A 22038-nucleotide genomic window follows, 5' to 3' on the forward strand; every position below is an offset into this window, starting at 1 on the left:
CTAAGGTAGTTTTGTTGTTTAAAGTTGTTATTTTAACTTCTTGGCGATGAAACAGTTAGACTGAACAATCATAAATTGTGTGTGCGTGCGAACGCGCTGTAGTGAAACGTCGCCATTTCATCGCCTCCCCCACGATTTCAGAGTTATACATAAGCCGAGGGGGTTTTCCTTTGACACCAAAAGACAACAAAGCCTAGGTCATTATTAAACATTTTTTACTTAGTTTTTACCTTAACATTTTCTTTTAAAATGACAACTTTGTAGGTTTTCGGGTATGCTGAAACGAATATCGCATTCAAATTTTCTGCAAATAAGTAGTTTTGATATCCGGAAAACTACTTGCGAAAAATTTAAATGCGATATGATATTCGTTCTCAGCATACCCCCCAAACCGATAGAGTCGTCATTTTAAAGGAAAATATTAAGGTGGAAATCAAGTAAAAATTTACCAAGACGGCCTTTTCTATGTTATAGCTTTGGTCCTGTGCAGTTCTAGGAGGTCCATTCTCCCAGGTATCACCTTCTCTCTTCGAGAAGAGGCTAGTTTATTGCCAATCGCGTGAGGCGTTTCTAACGGAGGATACCGACAGGTTTTCACAAGCATATTATTGTTTGCCAGGGAGTTCTTCCTTTACGGTGCTCGGTGCTGGCTTTTCAAATCTCACTTTCCGACTCTTTACCTCGCTATGTAAGGGAGATGATTAATGTTTGACACAAGAAATCCAGCCCCACCCCCTAAGAGGTACTCTGGATTGGGACAAAAAAAAAAAAAAAAGTATCGGAGAGTTTGTTCGTTATGGATTCCTAAACGATTAGGACGATTTAAAAAAAAAAAAAATTCACACAAATGCTTATTATGTGTCTGGCGGTGTTCTTAAAAAGGTTTTGTGTATGAATGTCTCTGATAAGTATCGAAAATCAAGAATCGAAAAATCCGATTAAAGAAAAATTGACCTAAGTTGACAAACACCCTTATACACCCTAACACCACAAGTGCATTTAAGCAGTTTTATCACCACACAAGAAGAAGGGCCTGGCATATAAAATCAACAGCAGATCCTTTGATAAGGCAGGAGCGCGTTCAAAATTAATGTTTCTCTTTAGAGCACACTTGAACCATTATACTTGACTTTTGCATTTAAAATTTTTATTCAAGCCATTATATAAAAACGAACGTCGTTTCAAACGTGCTCTCCACGGTGCTCTCGAACGTAATCTTTTCTTTTTATAATCTTTTTCTTTTTCCTTACCGTGACATCATTTCGCTAACGGGTCGGTATTTGCATATAACCGCCATACGCGCCCTGTTACATCTTTGCGTTCTTTTAAAAACCTAATGGATAAGTATATAATAATATTTTTGGTGTAATTTCGTTTACTTTCTTTTTGTGGTCAGTTTTTAATATTGGGGTCAAACTGGATAAGCACCAAATATTTTACTCTATTTCTTTACTTGACGATAAATATTAATTGCAGTAATTATATATATATATATATATATATATATATATATATATATATATATATATATATATATACTTGCAAAAATCAAAATAACAAGGAGAAATATAACATCATATTTGTATTTTTTCGACATCAACCAAATAATTTTAAATTTTATTTCATTAAAAAATTTTCGTGGTAAACATCTCATCAGATAAGTTGAAAAAAAATACAGGGTTAATACGTATCTTAACACATTTTCATTTATTCATTCTATCAAGACCAATGTGTGCGGCCTCATCGTGTTTTAAAAGCACACACACACACACACACACACACACACACACACACACACACACACACACACACACACACACACACACACATTAGCAATTAGATTAATTGGAAACGGGAATCCGAAAGATTTTAGGGTATCAGAATCAAAATCAACAAAATTTGAGCCTTATTTCCAATTCCAAAACGATTCTTTTAATATTTTCTTGGCAATAAAACGTCAAAGTTCAACGATTTGACCTTTGAGAACTCTACCCCCCCCCCCGACAATTTTGGGTCTACGCACTTGCAATTTTAGATATAGGTTCCTTGGACATGGATCTAACTTAATAACTTGATTTGAGCCCAAAACAATAACTTTTAAGGGGTCATAATAGGGGTCAAAGTTAAAAAAAAGTTGACCTCTGCGGTCTCTTCCAAATTACTCAGACAATTTCTGGTCTAAATATTTGAAATTTTAGATAAAGGGTATTCAGAGATAGGGCAAACTTTTTCATCAGTTTGGGTCGAAAATTTTTAGTTACCAATATATAAATGTATGTATATATGTATGTTTGCATGTCTGCCTTAAACTTTCAATAGAGGCGACGGATTTTACCAAGATCAGTATCGTTTTAAAGTTCGACCTTTCATACGACAAATATCGAAAAATTGGCTAAAAACAGTAATATTTTCCCTTTCAACCAGGCACTTTTCTACAGGAGGGGAGGGTCACTTTTTTCGCCGATATTTTTGAAAGTTATCCTCTCCTTTAAATTGTCTAGCCTTAATTTAAGAAAATGTCGCTTCCGGTTTGGCGGTGGTCGTAACAGCATAAACATTAGGTTTTACCCCCTTCTTTTCCTCCTTTGCGGTACGGGTTCGAGCCTGCCTTCCTACTACCATTTTTTTTTTTTTTGCTCAACATACACATCCAAACACCCGGGCAACGCCAGGCTGAAATGTCAGTATATCTATAAAAGTGAACGTGTCTGTGTGTGTGTGTGTATGTGTGTGTGTGTGTGTGCATTTCCCTATGCAATAACTCTGACAATTTTAAGTCTAGACTCGAAATTTGATATACAGGGTACTGAGATTTAGGAAAAGCTATGTGATCGGTTTTCGGCCATAAATTTGGCTGTCAAGGCGTCAAAGTTCAACAATTTGACTTTTGAGAACTCTACCAAACTCCTCCGACAATTTTGGGTCTTAACACTTGAAATTTTAGATGCAGGTTCCTTGGACATGGATCTAACTTAATAACTTGATTTGAGCCTAAAACAATAATAATAGGGGTCAAAGTTAAAAAAATTGACTGTTTTTTTTTTTTTTTTTTTTTTTTTACTCAACATACACCTCCAAATACCCGGGCAACGCCGGGCACCCATGCTAGTATATCTATAAAAGTGTATGTACATTTCCCTACGCAATAACTCTGTCAATTTTTAGTCTACAGACTCGAGATTTGATATACAGGGTACTGAGATTTGGGAAAATCGATGTGATCGGTTTTTGACCAGAAATTTGGCGATTAAGGGGTCAAAGTTCAACGATTTGACCTTTGAGAACTCTACCAAACTCCTCAGACAATTTTGGGTCTACGCACTTGAAATTTTAGATATAGATTCCTTGGACATGGATTTAACTTAATAACTTGATTTGAGCCCAAAACAATAACTTTTAAGGGGTCATAATAGGGGTCAAAGTTAAAAAAAATTGACCGCTTTTTTTTTTTTGCTCAATATACACCTCCAAATACCCGGACAAATAGTCATCGACATACAGTCCTATTTCGTTGTATCACAACTCATCAGTGCCGCTAGACTAGCATCTCTCCCAAGCCAAGAATTAAACCTAAAACCACCGTGTTGACAGTCGGCAGTTCTCCCACTCGACCACGGAAGCGACGCCCGCAAATAACCCGTCGGAATATTTATTTAAATAGACCCTTCGGGACAAGATCAAAGTGTAGTATCTGTTCCGGCAGATGCTGCACTTAAGATGATTTGTACCAGTCAATGGAGGGGAAACCCTCTATACTGGGACAATTATTATTTTTGGTAACCAGAGTGACCCCTTTTAGGGGAGCTGGTTTTTACCTCACATTAAAAACGGCCTTGTGCCTAATTTGCTCAGTGGGGGAGCAAATAAACACCATCTGTTCCGGCAGATACTGCAAGCTATGACTAGCTATGACTAGCAAAGACCAGATGTGGGGGCAACCCCACATGCCTGACCTTTAACCAGCTCATATTTCCAACCTCTCGGGAGCTGGTCCCCTTTTTCCCTTCCCCCTCCCTTCACTCCTCACATTAAAAATCGGCCTTGTGCCTAATTTGCTCGGTGGGGGAGCAAATAAATACCATCTGTTCCGGCAGATGCTGCACTTAAGATAATTTGTACCAGTCAATGGAGGGGAAACCCTCTATACTGGGACAATTATTATTTTTGGTAACCAGAGTGCCCCCTTTTTGCCTACTTTAAGGGGAGCTGGTTTTTACCTCACATTAAAAACGGCCTTGTGCCTAATTTGCTCAGTGGGGGAGCAAATAAACACCATCTGTTCTTCAGATGCTGCAGTGCACTTCAATTTCTTGTTCTCTGTCAGTGGATGAGAAATCCTTCACGACTGAGACAATTTTTATTTTTGTTCCTTTTCTCCACATTAAAAAACGACCCTGGTGTCTAACTCTGTCCCGTGGGGAGGCATTGTAAATAGAAATAGACATCCGCCACCACTTTTACAGTACTCAAACCGGCTGTTTATAAACAAACAGTCTCTTTTCTTCCTTATCCTCTGAATAATATATATATATATATATATATATATATATATATATATATATATATATATATATATATATATATATATGATATTCAGAGGATAAGGAAGAAAAGAGACTGAAGAATCATACCAGTATTAAAAAAAATCAGGGTGACATTTTTTTTAGATTATCATCGAATATAAAGTATAAAAAAATCCCCAAATATTTTTTTACAAAAAATCTAATTTAAAAACAAATTCATCTAAAAGTCAATAAGTACCGAACATTTTGTGAATATCTGACTCTTACGTTAAAATAGGTGCCGCGACTGCCGCGTGTCTTGTTTACTTTTTTTTGTAAGCTGATCATTCTGCTTTGCTTCACGACGAATTCCCCGGAAAAGCTCCTTCTGATTAATGTTTACCAGTTTAAAATAGTCCGTCATTCTGAAAAACAGCCAAGTTCATTTGCTTATCTTAAAGCTGGTAAGAAGCATTAATCAGAAGGTACTTTTCCAGGACGTTCAACGTGAAGCAGACGACCACCACACCAGCTGACAAAGAAAGTAGACAAAGACGTGCGGAATTTAATTTTAACTGGTTAGCAGCAAAGTGTATGTAATATCTATTTTGTGACTTCATTTCATCTTTTGTCCTCAATGAAGGCATCCTTCTAGACTGAGGCAATTTTAATTTTTGTCCCAATACGAAGTTGCCTTTTTTGGGGAAGCGTAATTTTCTCCATATTAAAAACCGACCTTGTTTCTAACTCCTCCTTCGATTGGAGACACGTAAATAAGGACAATTGATTTTTTAATAGATTTTTTTTCAACAGGTACGCATAAAACTGTTTACACATGTGTTAACTTGATAGTTTTGGTATGTGAACACTGTTTTCGTTTCTAACTATTATTTTTGTTGGCTGAAAAATAAATCATCAGGATTTTTATTTAACATTTTTTTTTTATGGATACTCTAAAGCAGGGTTCTCCAAACTACGGCCTGCCGGCCAGATCCAGCCCACCAAATTCTTGATTCCGGCGCGTGGAGATCTTATGGAAAACTATTAAAAAAAAAATTAAAGAAATATTTTCTTAAAAATGGAAATGTGTGAAAATTGTATGGTGGTTTCTCTTTTTGTTCAGAAAATGATTAAAAAAATAAGGTTTTGGAGAACCAAATTCATTAAAACAAAGGTAATGGGCAAAATGGTATAAAACATGTTCAGGCCATTTAATTTTATTTTTTGAGCCCGCGTAGCTCTAAAAAGTCAACAATATGAATTGCCATTCAAAAACTTTGGAGACCTATTCTCTAAAATATGATGATATCGACGTTTATTCCAGTTTAATTGTATTAAGTTACTTACACCGTTAAGGCGTCTTTCTTGTTGGTGACAAGAAACTTTCTGTCTGACTTGTAAACACGATAAGTCTGGAAGTTGTCCTTCAAGCGTCGATTGAACTTAATACGTCCAGGGTGGGGGTTATTGGTTGTCATGCGACCAAATCACCTTATAGGGGCTGTTCTTCGCAAGAAGCAAGAAATGTTACTGTTTATGATCACTACAATTCTAATGATCGATGTAGAGACTCCTAGTTTGAAATTAAAGTGTCACCTAGTTGCAAATACCAATTGGTCATTTGTTTTTAAGTTCCTCATTTCCAATCAATAAAACAAAAAGTAAGTTCTAATCAATATAACACTCGCGTCGCTCCAGCCACTGACTAGTACATGAGAAGAGCGTGACATACTATCGCAGTGTGTAAGTATTTTTTGTTTTCTTCACGGGCAATATGAACTGGAGCGACTACATTGAGGACATTACGAAGGCTGCTACAAAGAAAGTGGGTTCCCTCTTTCGAGCTAGAAGACTACTCACACCTGAGAGTATCCTGTACCTCTACAAAGCCACCATTTGCTCATACATGCAATATTGTTGCCGCATCTAGGCTGGTCCATCTACCACTAGTCTGTCTCTCTTGGATAGTGTCCAAAAAAGAGTTTTCAGTCTAAAAGGTCCCACTTTGTTAACTAAGCTCCAGCCCCTGTCCCATCGCCGCAATGTTGCATCTCTGTGCCTGTTTTACAAATATTTTACTGGAATGTGCTCTGATAAACTCGTGGCACTTGTACCCCCACCCCCTCGACATACATATCCCCGACAAACCTGTTTAGCAACAAAATCTCACCCCTTCACTGTTGCGGACCCTAAATGCCAGAAAGCTTTCTACTCTAATAATTTCTTTCCTCGAACAGCTAGACTTTGGAATACCCTTCCTGCTACCTGCTTCCGTGGCTGTACTGATATGCAGAAGTTTAAATATAACGTATACTAACATCTTCTTAATCTCTCCTAAGCATGGTCCCAAATAGTAGCCTCTTACGTCCAAGTAGCGATATGCCTTATCAGGGGTGAACGTGAGTAAAAAAAAAAAAAGTCTGGTTCAAACTCGTCGTATAAAAAATAACAACGCTTTATATATACTTAATGAATCATAACACAATTTATTGTTTGACAAACGAGTACAAACTCTCAAGCCTGAAATATGCTATTAAAAAACGCAATTAAAATTCATTCTGAAATATACCAATATTTATTGGATTTTACAACTGTTCTTGTATTTTTATTTATTCAGACATGGATTATCCTTTTTACGCCATCATTTCAAATTTAATTTTCAATTTATGTGCTAATAAGAAAAATTCATAATTACCCACAACTATTTTGCTAACAACATTTCCTCCAATGAGATGAGCCATTCATTAGAAAATCCATGGATTAAGGAAAAAACTTTAATAATTATTTATAATCTTTTGTCAAACAATAAATTTTGTTGTAATTCTACATAATTTAATTCAGAATTTCCATTTATATTATTGCTCTATCTCACATATTGAGCTTTTTTATCTGCTTGGGATTGTGTTATAAATATTGATACTAATATTTATTTGGACTTTATGTTCACAGTACATATTATACAATTTGTAATCCTACAGCACTTCAGTATTTCATTTTATATATTGAGCCTTTTAAATCTGAATAAGGTTGTTATTCTATAAATATATTTCTCTATATTTATGATTAATCTCTTTCAAATCTGAAAAGCTTTTATGCTGACTGGTTTCTTACCATGTGTGTGATTTCATTTCTATAATAATTAGCAATTTAATATTTAAAAATTTACTTTTAACTTATTAAAATAGTTTTATAAATTGAAATCTCTTCAATTTCATTAATGATGAAATTATCTGTTAATTAATTTTCTGTAATTTAAAAAAAATAGAAATATTTTTTTGAATTATAATTTTTTTTGTGAAAATATTAAATAAACCATGCTTAATTCAATGGTAATATCGGTAGTTCGAGAAATTTATTTTTCTTCGAGTTATATCGAATTCATTAATACAGACTTTAGGGGCTTTTTTCATAATGTCCCTGTAAAAATTATTTAATTTTTTTTATTGTTACAAATTACAATGCTTTATTTATATAAAAAAAGCAAAAATAAATTCTTGCGTTTTTTATTTACTACTGAAAACCATAACTTTAGTAAAGGTATTTTTTTGTTTAAACAAAATAATACATTTCCACTAAGATTTAAACAAAAATAATTAATCCTTATATTCCGCGATCATTATTTGATAAATACTGCAAATTTCATTAAAATTGGTAAATTTCCTGATTTTTGGAGATTTTTTTAAGTAAAGGGAAGGGTCAAAATGTTTATACATTTTGAGCATCGGCATTCATTTTGCCCGTACCTAGTGTAATGTGACTCTCCTAGGAAATAATAGATTTTATGATAATGAATGAAAGCAAGTAATAATATGCACAAAACCTACAACAGATAATGGTTGGTAATCTGATCATATCGAATTTATATGTGGCATTTGGATTTGGATTTGCAGAGCTCCAACGTTTTTTTTGGAACAGGAATAAGTTTTTCTATTTCTTCTTCTTCTTCTTCTTCTTCTTCTTCTTCTTCTTCTTCTTCTTCTTCTTCTTCTTCTTCTTCTTCTTCTTCTTCTTCTTCTTCTTCTTCTTCTTCTTCATCATCATCATCATCATCATCATCATCATCTTATTATTATTATTATTATTAGTAGTAGTAGTAGTAGTAGTAGTAGTAGTATTAGTATTAGTATTATTGGCTCACAATTAATAATAATAATAATATATATATATATATATATATATATATATATGGAAAGGAGATAAAAGTAAGGAGTAATTTGCCAACAGTTAAGTATTGCAACAGAACCCCGGGATACGGCATTAAAAATTAGTAACAAAATACAGTACAATATATAATACACATGTATATAATCAAATAGCATTATAAATAACACCATAAGGCAGAGCAAAGAGCCGGAAAAACACTGTATTTAGATTATTCAGACTATTGCTAATCACACAAAATTTAGCCAGACGTCAAATAAGAATAGAAATTACTAAATAATAAAATAAAATAATGGATTCGAGCACTCTAATAAATAATAATTAAATATTAAGGAAAACTCTTGAATGCAGAGATTAATACACATGAATTACAGACACAAACTGGACATGCAGAAAATGCTACAGATGTAAAAAACAAAGGAGCATTACATGGAATCATAAAAACTGGATTTCTTTTTGTGTGTGTGTGTGTCACCAAAAACTGACACCACACCAAAGCGAGAAGGGTCCAGGAGAACGGAAAGATCGAGGAGAGAAAGCACTAGCCAGACCTCAGCTGGACGAATGCAAAGAGGACTGTTGCCACCCAAATTCCAATGGTCGCTGCCAACAAGAAATCAATGGTAAATAGCTGCTACGATAATGCAAATCCATATGTAATGGTTATTGAAAGAGGTGGAGAGTACTGGAAATCTGGGGAGACTTGTTGTCACTCAGACTCCAAAGAATACCACAAGTTTTTCTCAAACTTTTTCTCCTACTGAGTAAATAATATTTCTGAATTTTTGAGATAGTGAATGATCATTTATATTATTTGGATTCTTCGGACTACTGTTTTCATCTTGAGAGTTATTGTCATAACGTTTCAGTCAATGTAACCTCCGACTTCTTCATTTGTATCTTGTTGAAATAAGAAATCTTTGTTGAACTCGGGTATCTGCATAGAATTTCAAATGGATCACTTTATTTAATCCACAAGAAGATGGGAGTAGCATTCTCTTCTTCCATCAGCCATGATTGGATAGAAGTCCTTATTAATTCGCAAGTGTATTTTGACTGTCACCTGCACTAAGGATTGAACCTTCAACGTCCAGAAGAGTATAATTTATGAATGAATTTTACCAAGTACTTTATCAACTACACCACGAGTCCTTGCAAGAGTATGCTTCCAGAAAAATCTCAGAGGAAGCAAAATAATACATTTCTCAATTCGCACACACACATGCATACTCATAAGCATAGTACTCTGACCTTAACGCATATGCATACGCACACCATATGAACTTTTTTCCAATGTCGTCTGCTTATCGAAAATAAATGTATAAACTAATTCATTTTAATGCCCCTAACATTTCTCGCTGCACTTTCTACAATGGAAACAAATGAACATTTACTCTTATTAATATCTATTAATCAAATGTGATGCGCGTAATTGAGTGAAAAAATTTTGATTACAATTTTCGGGTTTCTCTTACAATACACATTGGTATGAAAAAGTGGTCAAAAAACAAAAATATAACAAGTAAATATTATCAAAGGCAAGATAAGTTATTCTTCTACCTCTCTGGAAAAGTTTTTAGTTCTTTTACTCAAGTGAGTAAAACGTTTTTTTTTTTTTTTCACGATGGTCACCACATATCAAGGCCCGGAAGCCACTCAGGGATAAGGGTTATTGCAAGTACAGTACGTTAGTGTGGAGATTTGATGAAGTGTTTACTTAAGGGGGCAGTTCATTAGGAATTTGTTTACGTTGGACTTGAAGACATCCAAGTTGTAGTCAGGTGGGAAGCAGGCAGACGGAACAGAGTTCCACAGGCGTGCAGTTCTAAGAAAGAAGCTTTGTTCATGGAATCCACGTTTTGATTTAGGCACAGGTAAAGAGTGGGGGAAATTTTTCACAGTGGATTCAACTAGACAGGTGTTTTTCATGAAAGTTTGGCGAGGGGGGACCAGAGATTGGAGTTCAGACGAGCACCTGCCATGGAAATAACGATAAAACAAAGATATGCTTCGCAACGTCTCTTCTGTGGGAAAGAGGTTGCAGGGTAGAGAAAAGGGCATCCCCTACTAAGCCACAAAGTCTATTTTGTACTCTGTCAAGGCAGGATAGGCTGTTTTTAGCAGTTCCTGCCCAGATATGGCAGCAGTATTCCATCCTTGGATGTACTTGGCTTTTATATAGATAGAGAATTGCATCAGTAGTGAGATATCTTCTGGAGCGGTAGAAGGATCCCACCATTTTTCTAGCGACCTTGGCAACAGACTTGATGTACGTGTTCCATTTTAGATCAGGAGTAAAGGTCAAACCCAGAAGCTTGTCAAAACACAGGGCTTCTCCTAGATGAGAGCCATCCATTTCAATTGATGCCAGATGGGGAGCAGAGCGTTGATGATGTAAAGATAGGAGTTTGGTTTTAGATGCATTAAAGGTAACCAGCCACGTCTTCCCCCACTGAGCCACGCGCTCGAGATCAGAGGAGAGAGAATCAGAGAGAACTTTGTCATTTACAGCCTTTGATGTGTTGCCATAGATGGTCGTGTCATCAGCATAGATGTCAACGAATGATTTAAGTATGTGTTTAGGGAGGTCATTGATGTAGATCAGGAAGAGAGTTGGGCCCAGGATTGACCCTTGAGGGACTCCAGCATTAATACTGCAGGCCTCCGATTTTTGTCCATCAACTACTACTCTTATGAGCCTATCGGAGAGAAATGATTTAATGATTGAGAAAACATTTCCAGTTATACTGTAGCTGGAAATATGTGAAGTAGACCCTTATGCCATACCTTGTCGAAGGCCTTTGATATGTCAAGAGCAATTGCCCTAGAAAGGAAGCCTTTGTCAAGAGATTCACTAATCCTGTGAGATATAACTGTTAGCACATCTGCGGTAGATCTTGCAGAACGGAAACCATATTGTGTGTCACTAAGAAATTGTTTCTGCTGAGGTGGTTTACTATTTCTCTATTTAATATGGATTCCAGCAACTTACTCATAACACACAGGAGACTTATTTGATTTGAAAAACAAATAGTTTCCAGCATTAGGTGAGGACAAGAAATATGGCCGCGAATTGACACCTAAATATTTGAAACTTCAATGATGACCTAAAAATAAAAATAAAACAAAATGATGGTAGAAACTCACCCAATAAATGTTACTGTGATATTTATTTGGGTGTGTTGCTACCACGATTTTGTTTATTTTTTAGTTTTATGTCATTATCAAGACTTTGAATATTTAGGTGTCAATTTGCAGCCATTTTTCTTGTTCTCACCAACCGCTCAACACTATTTGTTTTGCGGATCAAATAAACGTTTAATGTAAGTAAAGGCACTAAAAACTTATTCAGCTAGGTAGAAGAGTAACTTATCTTGCCTTTGATAACATTTATTTGTTATATATTTATTTTTTTACCACTTTTTTGTACTAATGTATGTAAAAAAACTGATTTTCAAATCGTAGATAATTCATATCCCTTAAATCAGGACTCCTTGATATATCGGCTAAGGATCCACCCCGCATCGTTTGTGCTGCGAAGACTTTCAAAATATGAATTAACATTTTGTTTTCTTATCTTCCATTTTAGACATAAACTTTTATTTATATTACTTGTAATGATTGGACTATTGTTCTCATCTTGAGTGTTATTTGTGTACCGTTTTGGTTGGATTGGCCTTCGACCGTCCTCAGCCATGTGGGTTGTTGCTTGGAAAATTTAACCAAAACTTTGCACAAATAACACTCAAGATGAGAACAATAGTTCGATCGATATAAGTAATATAAATAACCAGTCCTCATCTAAAAATTCAAAACTTTAACTTTTGTCAACTTATGTCGTTGAACGCGTTGTTTCTATTGTTCTATCACGTTAAAGTATTGCATAAAAATATTTTCCTTAAAGATGCTTCTCTAAAACTGTCTCTCCTCAAAAATCTCCCCCCCCCAAAAAAAAACTGGAACTCTAAAAATAGACCCACCAAAGGTACACAGTATGGTTGAGATTTTAGTTGTAAAAGTGTATGGCCGCACGTATGGCGGCTATGTTCAAATACCGAGCCATGTGCGAAATGGCGGCATGGCAAGGAAAAAGAAAAATACTAGAAAAAGGAGAAAAAGCACATTAGAAAGACGATCATATGAGAGAAGACGATCACGTTAGAGACATTGGTTACATCACAGCCATAGAAGAAGTCACGTGTGGCGGGAAAAATGAGGAATAAAGATCTTTTCTTTCGACAGGAGTTGAAGTTCTTTCCTATTTCCTATTCTTTGTCTCTTTTGTGAATGAGTCTGCAATGTGTTGCGTTGCGGATGTCTACATGTTAATGCGTATAAACGTGTGTAATATTACACAGTTATGGAAATGCAGAAAAATAATCAGAAGATATAAAAACTCATTATTATTATTAACAAATGACACCTTACCTTAGAATGCATTTTTCAAACTCCTTAGCTTAACATTCGCAGGCAACATGAATTGGAACAAGTACATTGAGGACATTGCCTAGGCTGCTGCAAAAAAGGTGGGCTCCCTCTATCGTGTTAGAAAATTATTCACACTAGAGAGCATCCTATATCTTTACAAAACCATACTTCGCCCATGCACATCTGATTAATATATCATGAGTCTCTCACTCTTAGAGTCCAAAAAAGTTTAAAATCTAATAGGTCCTGCAATTTTTTTTTTTAAATTTTAAATTTTGTTGTATTTTCCCCCGAAACAAGATACAGTGTCACTTTGATATAGGCGGCTACTATCTGAAACATAAATTGCAGAGACACTATGTAGAGAGTTGAGCAGAAAGATGTTTCTTTACATTACATTTGAACTTCTATGTAGTCAGGAAAGCAGGAACCCGGAAGGGAATTCCAAAGTCTAGAAGTTCTGGGGAAGAAACTATAAGAGTAGAAGGCTTTCTGACATCTGGGGATCTCTATTGTGTAGGGGTGGGATTTTGCTGCTTGCTGGGTTTATCGGGGGTATTTACATAGAGGGGGTACAAGGGCTTGTAGTTTGTTGGAGCGCCTACCATTAAAATACTTGTAAAACAGGCAGAGGGATGCAACATTTTATCGATGGGACAGAGGTTGAAGCCTAGCTGAGAGTGTTGGACCTATTAGGTTGGTGACTCTTTTTTGAACCCTGTCCAGGAGTGAGAGACTAGCAGAAGATGCACCAATTCAAATGTGACAACAATACTCCATACATGGGCGAATGGTGGCCTTCTAGATACTGTCAGGCATAAGTAACTTTCTAGCATGGTAGAGAGAGCCCACCTTCCTCACAGCAGCTGTTAACTAAACTCCAACCTCTGTCTCATCACCATAATGATGCATCCCTGTCCCTGTTTTAGAAATACTTTAATGGAATGTACTCTGATGAACTCATAGCACTTGTGCCCTTCTATGTACATACCCTCAACTAGCAGCAAAATTCGACCCCTTCATTGTTGATGTCCCTAGATGCAGGAAAGCCTTTCTTACCTCCCTGTTTCCTGCTTCCCCAACTGTACTAACCTGCAGAAGTTTAAATGTAATGTGAACAGACATCTCGCTGCTCAACTCCCTACAGTCCCCTGGAGACATGATCCCAAACGTTACATTCAAATGGCAACATGTCTTGTTCGGGGTGAAGTCAAGTAATTTTGGAATATGAATAGAAAAGCACGACATGAATGTAGAAGTTCTGCTGATTGTTGCAGACGTCATTTAAAAGTAGAACAACGCAGTTAGCATATTCGTTTTTTTTTGTGGACTATCATCCTTATCTTCATAGTTGTTGCTTTGCCACGTTTCAGCCAACTTATCCTCTGGCCTTCTTCAGGTGTGAAACAACAACAACTATGGAGATGAAGATAATATGAATACTCAAATTCTGAAGCCTCATCTCAAAAAGATTCTAAAAAATGCAAAATAAAAGAATATATAAAACATTCGGACCCGACAATGAAAGACCAGATAAGAACGGAAACTTGGATTTATAAGACCATAAAATCCAACCTTGATCGTGCTTCGGGGCCCATGGCACAGTGGATAGAGGTGTTGAGTCTCTATGGTTCTAGGTGAGCATTGTCTGAAGATAGCAGTATCAATCCTACCCAAATCAGGCCAGAGGATTAGTCGGCCAAAACGTGGTGAGACAACAACTATGGAAGGCAGTAATTACTGGGGATACAGTTACAAAAATCAGCATTCCTATCCTGTTGTGTTAATCACCTGAAGAAGGCCAGAGGATAAGTTGGCCGAAACGTTGTGAAACAACAACAGCTATGAAGATGAAAATAACAGTTTGCAAAAGAAAAAATGAATACTCAAATTATAAAGCCTCATCTCAAAAGTACCCCTCCTCCCCGAAATAAAATAATATATAAAGTTTGTATTTATGTTCATGATTTCAATACAAATACATTTTTCTTAACGAATGAAATTGTGGTTATAGGTTGGACGGCTTTTGTCGTACGATTTGATTGTTTTGTTTTATGGCATATCGACTTTTTTCAAGCGATTTAATGCCGAATCAAGTAATTCTGGAAGACATTTTTTTATGTTTTAGTTCTTTTTTATATCTTCGAATATTTATTCATGATGTTTGGTTTGGTTGTTTTGTTTTACTGCATGTCTACTCTTTTCTGGTTCAATCATTTTGGTAAAAGATTTTATGCTTCAAGTTCTTTATATCTTTTAATATTTATTCATGGCATTTTGTTTGGCTGTTTTGTGGAGGAAAATTGTTGTTTTTGTTTTTGACTTTGAAGAACATGATTAAGTTTTGTGAAGGAGAAGGAAAAAATATACCATCAGTGTTTGGTGCATTTTAGATCAGGGACCAGTATCTTCAGACCGCCTGATTTGGTAACACCACACTTGTAGTACGAAATTGCTAGTTAAGAGTGTCCTACAATCTCATTATAGTATTCTCTAAATATGTTTTTATAGATATTTTTGTAGAAACTTCTCGATTTTACTGTATTTTTTTTACATGAATTTGATTGGTTTAGTTGAACCGCGCACGCGTATCTCATTCAACTTCCTGTTCTCAAGATGAAAACAACTCAAGTAAATAATGATTTCAAACAAAATAAAGGAATACTGATAAAACTACGCCCCCCCAAAAAAAAACAACAAAAATCTTTTTGAAAAAAACAAAAAACAAAAACAACAAAAAAAAAAACGAATGATGTTTCTGAATTTTTTGGGATGAGAATTGATAATTTGTATTATTTGGATTCTTCAAACTATTGTTCTCACCTTGAGTGTTATTCATGCAATCTTTCAGCCAATGTAACCTTTGAATCTTTTCAGGTGTATCTTGTTAAACTCGGGAATCTTTCTGTCAAATTTGGGATTCTAAAAAGACCTGTGGCGTAATGAATAAAGTATTTGGTAAATTCAGTTGTAATTGACATTCTTCTGGAGGTTGAAGAGTCAATTCTCAGTACGGGGTAATACTAAGAGTACAATAGTAAATTATTTAGGACTTCTACCCAGTCATGGCTGACAGAACGAGAGCATGTTACTCCCATGGATTAAATAATGGGTTCCAGTCGAAATTCCATGTAGATTCCTGAGTTCAACAGAAAGATTCCCGAGTTCGACAAGAAGAAGATCGGAGACCACATCGGCCGAAATGTTGTGAGAATAACACTGAAGATGAGAACAGGAGTCCGAATAATCTAAATAAAACAAAACCGATTGACATTGATATAAAAAAAGCTTAAAAGAGATTAAGAGTCATTATATGCCAGAAGAATGTTATGTCTGGGAGAGGGAGGGGGCGATTGCCTCTGTATTTCTTTTCTTTTCATTTTGTATTAAATTCACATGATCCCTGGCACATAGAATAAATGTATTGTTGTTGAGAGTATATCCTACGAAAAAAAAATGGCCCTTTTTTCATTAACCCGAACTCTTCTCTTTGAAAACTAGTTTTACTCAAAATAATCCGTTTAATGTGGGGTCTCTGATATCACGAGGCATCTAGTACAAATCCGTTGAAAAGAGCCGTGATAGATCTTAAAGGGGTCAAACTATGAAGCTTGTCACATTTATAATAGAAGAAAGAGTTTGAGTGTTCTTATTTACTTGCCTCCCCACGAGAGCAGAATTAGACACAAGGTCGATTTTTAATGTAAAGGAATCCAGCTTCCCCAAAAGAGGATGCTCTGAATTGGAACAAACATAAAAACTGCCTCAGTTTAGAAAGAACTTATCTTTCATCGACCGAGGACAGAATAGATTAAGTGAAGCATCAGAACAGGTACTACACTTTCTTCTTAGCCACAAAGCTGATATTTACCTCTCCCCTACTGTGAAAGGATGTGACACAAGGTTGGAAAGTGGGAAAATGAGTCAGTGATCCAAGAGGAGGAGCACTTCGGCTCGGCAAAAATATGCCTGAGTAGCCTCGTCAGCATTCCTCGGTGAAGGCATCTCAGGCAACAAGCAATAAACTTGCTCCTTTCAAAAACTGGGTAGCAAGGCCTGGGCGGGTGGACCTCCTAAGGTTACATAGAACATTTTGCATCAGTCCGACAGCAAAAAAGGCCACCAAAATGAACCAATTTCTCTCGGACTGATTGTCGAGCTTGTAACCTCGACCAACGTTTAGGCATTGTGTGTTTACCTTCACTTTGCAAAAGTGTGAGGGACCCCCATAGTTAAATTGATCCTTTATCACATGTTGCCTTTGCATGGTGTGAATATATAAAATCTAAATGAATATGAAATTTAATTTCAGAATGTGGATTCACATACAATTCATCTCCTATTACAATTCCTATAATAAAGTTTTATTTAAAAATAGTTTTTAAATTACTATTTTAGTAGGTATCAAATTTTCAATTTAAAAACAAAATATAAGACGTTAATGGAGTTTGCTTGAAACATTGTTTAGTGTGTCTAAAAAGGAAATTTAAATTTATAGAAGACAATACAATGCAGAGGTGTAATGGATTGATACAAACTGAAACAAATTAAGATATAATGGTGGAATAAGCTATGTAGATTCACCTTTACTAATACAATCTTTATTCGATTGGCAAAATTTTAGAATAATTATAAAGAAGTGAACCATCGCGTAAATTCAATCGAGTAAAATAAGATGGAAAACGGGGTGAGGAAAAGGAAAAAAAAAAAATGGGGCAAGTTACATGTAACAAATGTACAATTCAATAAAATAATATATATATATATATATATATATATATATATATATATATATATATATATATATATATATATTATAGTAAGTTATAAAAAATATATGTGGCAATTAAGCTACACAGAATATTCCGCGTTTCGTCCACGCTAGGATTCGTCAGGCTTATATATATATAAGCCTGACGAATCCTAAAGCCTGACGAATCCTAGCATGGATGAAACGCAGAATATTCTGTGTAGCTTAATTGCCAAATATATTTTTATAACTTACTATATATATATATATATATATATATATATATATATATATATACTAGCAAGGTGACCCGACGTAGCCCGGGATTGAATGATGATCTACGAATTTTTCACATTCCCATATTTTTATTATCGAAATTGGTGAAATTGTCCAATTAATTTCCTGCTTTAGTTGAGAACCCGTCGCAGTGCACAGAAGGAAGCTTCACATGCCTCCATGCAGTGACTTTGTGCACAATACATTGTAGTCTACACTGCACTGTAGAGAACGTACTGTTGATTTATAAAATTATTTTTTTATTATTTATATATAATAGCTTGTACTAATGTTTAAAATGCAAAAGTCAAGTATCATGTTTCAATTGTGCTCTAAGCAGAAACATTCATTTCGAACGCGTCCCTGTCTTATCAAAGAGCCTACTGTTGATTTTATATGCCTGGCCTTACTGCTTGTGCAATGATAATGGCTTGAATTTAAGTTTAAAATGAAAAAGTCGTTTATCATGGTTCAATTGTGCTTTAAACAAACATTCATTTTGAACGTGCCCCTGTCATATCAAAGAACCTACTGTTGATTTTATATGTTGGACCTTTTGGCATGTGTGGTAATAAAACTTCTCGGATGCACTTATGATGTTAGACTGTGTAAGGTGTTAACTTTGGTCAAAATCGCCTGTTCATTCTTTCATCGGATTATTTTGATTATCGAATATTGATAACATTCCAAGGCAAAACCTATCTAAGAACACTGTTAGGCACATAAAGTACCTAGATGGGAAATTTCATAAAAATCTGCCCACCCACACAGAGACAAAGTGATTTTTATATAATAGAATCTCTCTCTCTCTCTCTCTCTCTCTCTCTCTCTCTATATATATATATATATATATATATATATATATATATATATATATATATATATATATTAATGAAAACAAAGGGAAGTAGTGTTTACCTGATATACGCAATGGTAAACTTCAAACTAATATAAATAACAGTATTTATATATAGAAAATTTAATCCCAACCGAATAAAAAAGCTCAATACGCAATAGAGAGTAGAGCTTATTATAAGAGAAAGAAAATTAAAACTATAAGTTGAACTTTACAATCAAAATTTATTGTTCGACTGAATACTCCAAAAAACAATTTACAAAGTCCTTATTCCGTGGACTTTCAAAGAATGCTATTCTTGTTATTCTTCTCATCAGAGGACATAAAGAAATCAGCAAATTATATTTGTGGCAATGCTAGAATTTGCTTGTTAAGGCATTAAGTGAAACCGCAATTTATTGTAGTTATAAATTGCCAAATAAAGAAGTGAAAAAAATGTTGGATATGTAAAAAAACTATATATAAAAACGAAAACAAACTGCACAGAATATTTTAGCTTGCATGAAAATCCTCTCAAGTTAATCCAAAATGCAAAATAGTTCTGTAGAGAAAATGTATTCCAAAATAAGTCCAGTGTGACGATGCATATGTTGTGTAGTTTAAAGAGATAGGATGGGGATATTCATATTTACTAGAGACCGCGGACATGTATATTGATGAGGGGGGAGAAGAGAGAGGAGAAAGATATTTATATATTTTATAGTCTGTGGTATTTATAACATACATTTAGAGAGGACGGTTATCAGTTTTTATGACACAGGAGGGGACGGTCATTACTTAGATGGAGAGGGGGACACATTGCTTAGATGAGTTATACACAATGTTCATTATAACGATGAGGGAAACAAAGTTCATTAAGATGAGAGGACATAAAGTTCATATTAACCATTATTTCACATTACCTTCATTTTGGTAGAATCGACGGCACGAAGACGCAGTTACAAAATATTTTTCGACCTTACTTATTTTTCAATATGTTTTTAATTTTCTATTGTTCGTTCTTCTAACTGACCTTATTTTAATTCCGTTTTCATAAAAGAATTGAACAATCAACATATCTAAACTATTTTATGTGAAAACTGAACAATCGAAATTCTACATTCCATTTCTGACCCTATTTCTGAACCTTGCTTACAAGGTTCGAATCTCGGTCTATCTAATCTAATTTTTACTTATCTAATGTTTTTCTTACTTACAAGAAAAGGCCCCCTTTTCTTGTAACACATATAATCCGATTGGAAAGTTTTCAAAACAGCTGAAATAATGAAAATTGTTTTTTCCGGGCAGTGCAGTAGCCCAAAGAGAAGTCTGTCTCCAGTCAAATGGGACCTAATAGTAAAAAGAGAGAAATCCAGTATGAGAACCTTCATCATCAGCTTAATTAGAAAAAGTGATTTCAAACGGAAAAAAAAAAAAAAAATCAGTCCGTGAAAGCTTGTCTAGACAGAATGAAAGAGATCGTTCTATAAAGTGTTATAAAAAAATTGTAGGAGTGATGATTATAAAGTTTTAAGTATTGCAGAATTATAGCTTATATATATATATATATATATATATATATATATATATATATATATATATATATATATATATAAAATCAAGAAGTAAAAGTTAAGTTTGTAAGCCTGTAAGCTTCTGTAAACTTAAAGCGAATATAAATCAACAATTCCCCCACTAACTAACAATCACGAGGTTCTTTGCTCAGCAACCGAGAAGGCTAACATGCTTGCCAGTCGATTTGCCTCAAACTCCACACTGGACCCTCTAAACCACCCCCTACCTCAATTTCCTATGCGGACAGACGCCACGCTAGACGATCTAAAAATCACCCCTACTCAGGTGCATGCTATCATAAAAAACCTTGACACTTCCAAAGCATGTGGACCCGACCTCATCTCAGCTGTGCTATTAAAAAAGTGCTCAGCCGAAGTAGCTCCAGTTCTCTCCAAACTCTACAACAAATGCCTTAATGAATCTTGTTTTCCGAGCTGTTGGAAAACTGCTTCTGTAGTACCAGTATTCAAGAATTCTGGCGAAAGAACTGACCCATTAAATTATCGCCCTATTAGCCTCCTCCCACTTTTTGCCAAAATATTTGAGACCTTAATTAACCATGCTCTAGTCCAGCACCTTACAGATGCTAAACTTCTGACCGACCATCAATATGGATTTAGACAAGCCCGTTCCACGGCAGACATCCTCACTGTAATCTCTGAACGCATATACCATTCACTGGACAAAGCGGGAGAGGGCAGAGCGGTATCTTTAGATATATCTAAGGCTTTTGATAGGGTATGGCATGAGGGTCTCCTCAGGAAGATTAGATCTTACGGTATCACTGGTAGAATACTTAACATAATTAAATCCTTCTTAGATAAGAGAAAAATCCAGGTTGTCCTCGACGGTCGTACATCTAAACAATATGATATAAATGCGGGAGTGCCCCAGGGATCTATCCTTGGACCTCTGCTGTTCCTGATATTCATAAATGACCTCCCCGACAAAATTGCCTCTGAGATGGGTATATATGCTGATGACACCACACTCTATAGCAGGCACGACAGGAAAACAAATGAACATATATCTAAAGTAATGGCAGAAACACTAGAGGATGACCTCCAATCAGTAGTGGAATGGGGACAAAAATGGATGGTAACGTTCAATGCCACCAAGACAAAACTGGTTTCATTCAATAATTACAAGAAACCTTCTCTACCACCTATAGCAATGGCCAACGACTCTTTATCTGAGAGTACGTCTCTCAAGCTCCTTGGTCTAACGTTCACTGGAAACATGAGTTGGAACAGTTACATCGAGGGCATTGCCAGGGCCGCTGCAAGGAAGGTGGGCTCTCTCTACCGTGCTAGAAAACTTTTAACACCCGAAAGTATCCTGTACCTCTATAAGGCCACTATTCGCCCATGTATGGAGTATTGCTGTCATATTTGGGCCGGTGCATCGGCTACTAGTCTCTCGCTCCTTGACAGGGTTCAAAAGAGAGTCGCAAATCTGATAGGCCCTAAACTGGCATCAAAACTTCAACCTCTGTCCCATCGTCGAAACGT

The 22038-nt window shown here is 35.5% G+C and overlaps 1 protein-coding gene across 3 annotated transcripts in view; it reads left to right on the forward strand.

Moving 5' to 3' along the window:
* The window catches only part of LOC145277531 (phosphoethanolamine N-methyltransferase-like), a 104646-nt gene that overhangs the window by 13980 nt on the left and 68628 nt on the right, over nt 1-22038 (forward strand). The window contains exon 1 of one of the 3 annotated variants that reach the window (XM_080128981.1): nt 4941-5094. The exons of the other annotated variants lie outside the window; for them this stretch is intronic. The gene's annotated coding sequence lies outside the window, so the exon portion shown is untranslated. Of the gene's footprint in view, nt 1-4940; nt 5095-22038 lie in introns of those variants that run through there. 3 annotated transcript variants of the gene reach the window in all.

The sequence above is a fragment of the Euprymna scolopes genome, chromosome 6 (genome assembly GCF_053919585.1).
Source record: "Euprymna scolopes isolate OS-2025 chromosome 6, ASM5391958v1, whole genome shotgun sequence".
Classification (NCBI taxonomy): domain Eukaryota; kingdom Metazoa; phylum Mollusca; class Cephalopoda; order Sepiida; family Sepiolidae; genus Euprymna; species Euprymna scolopes.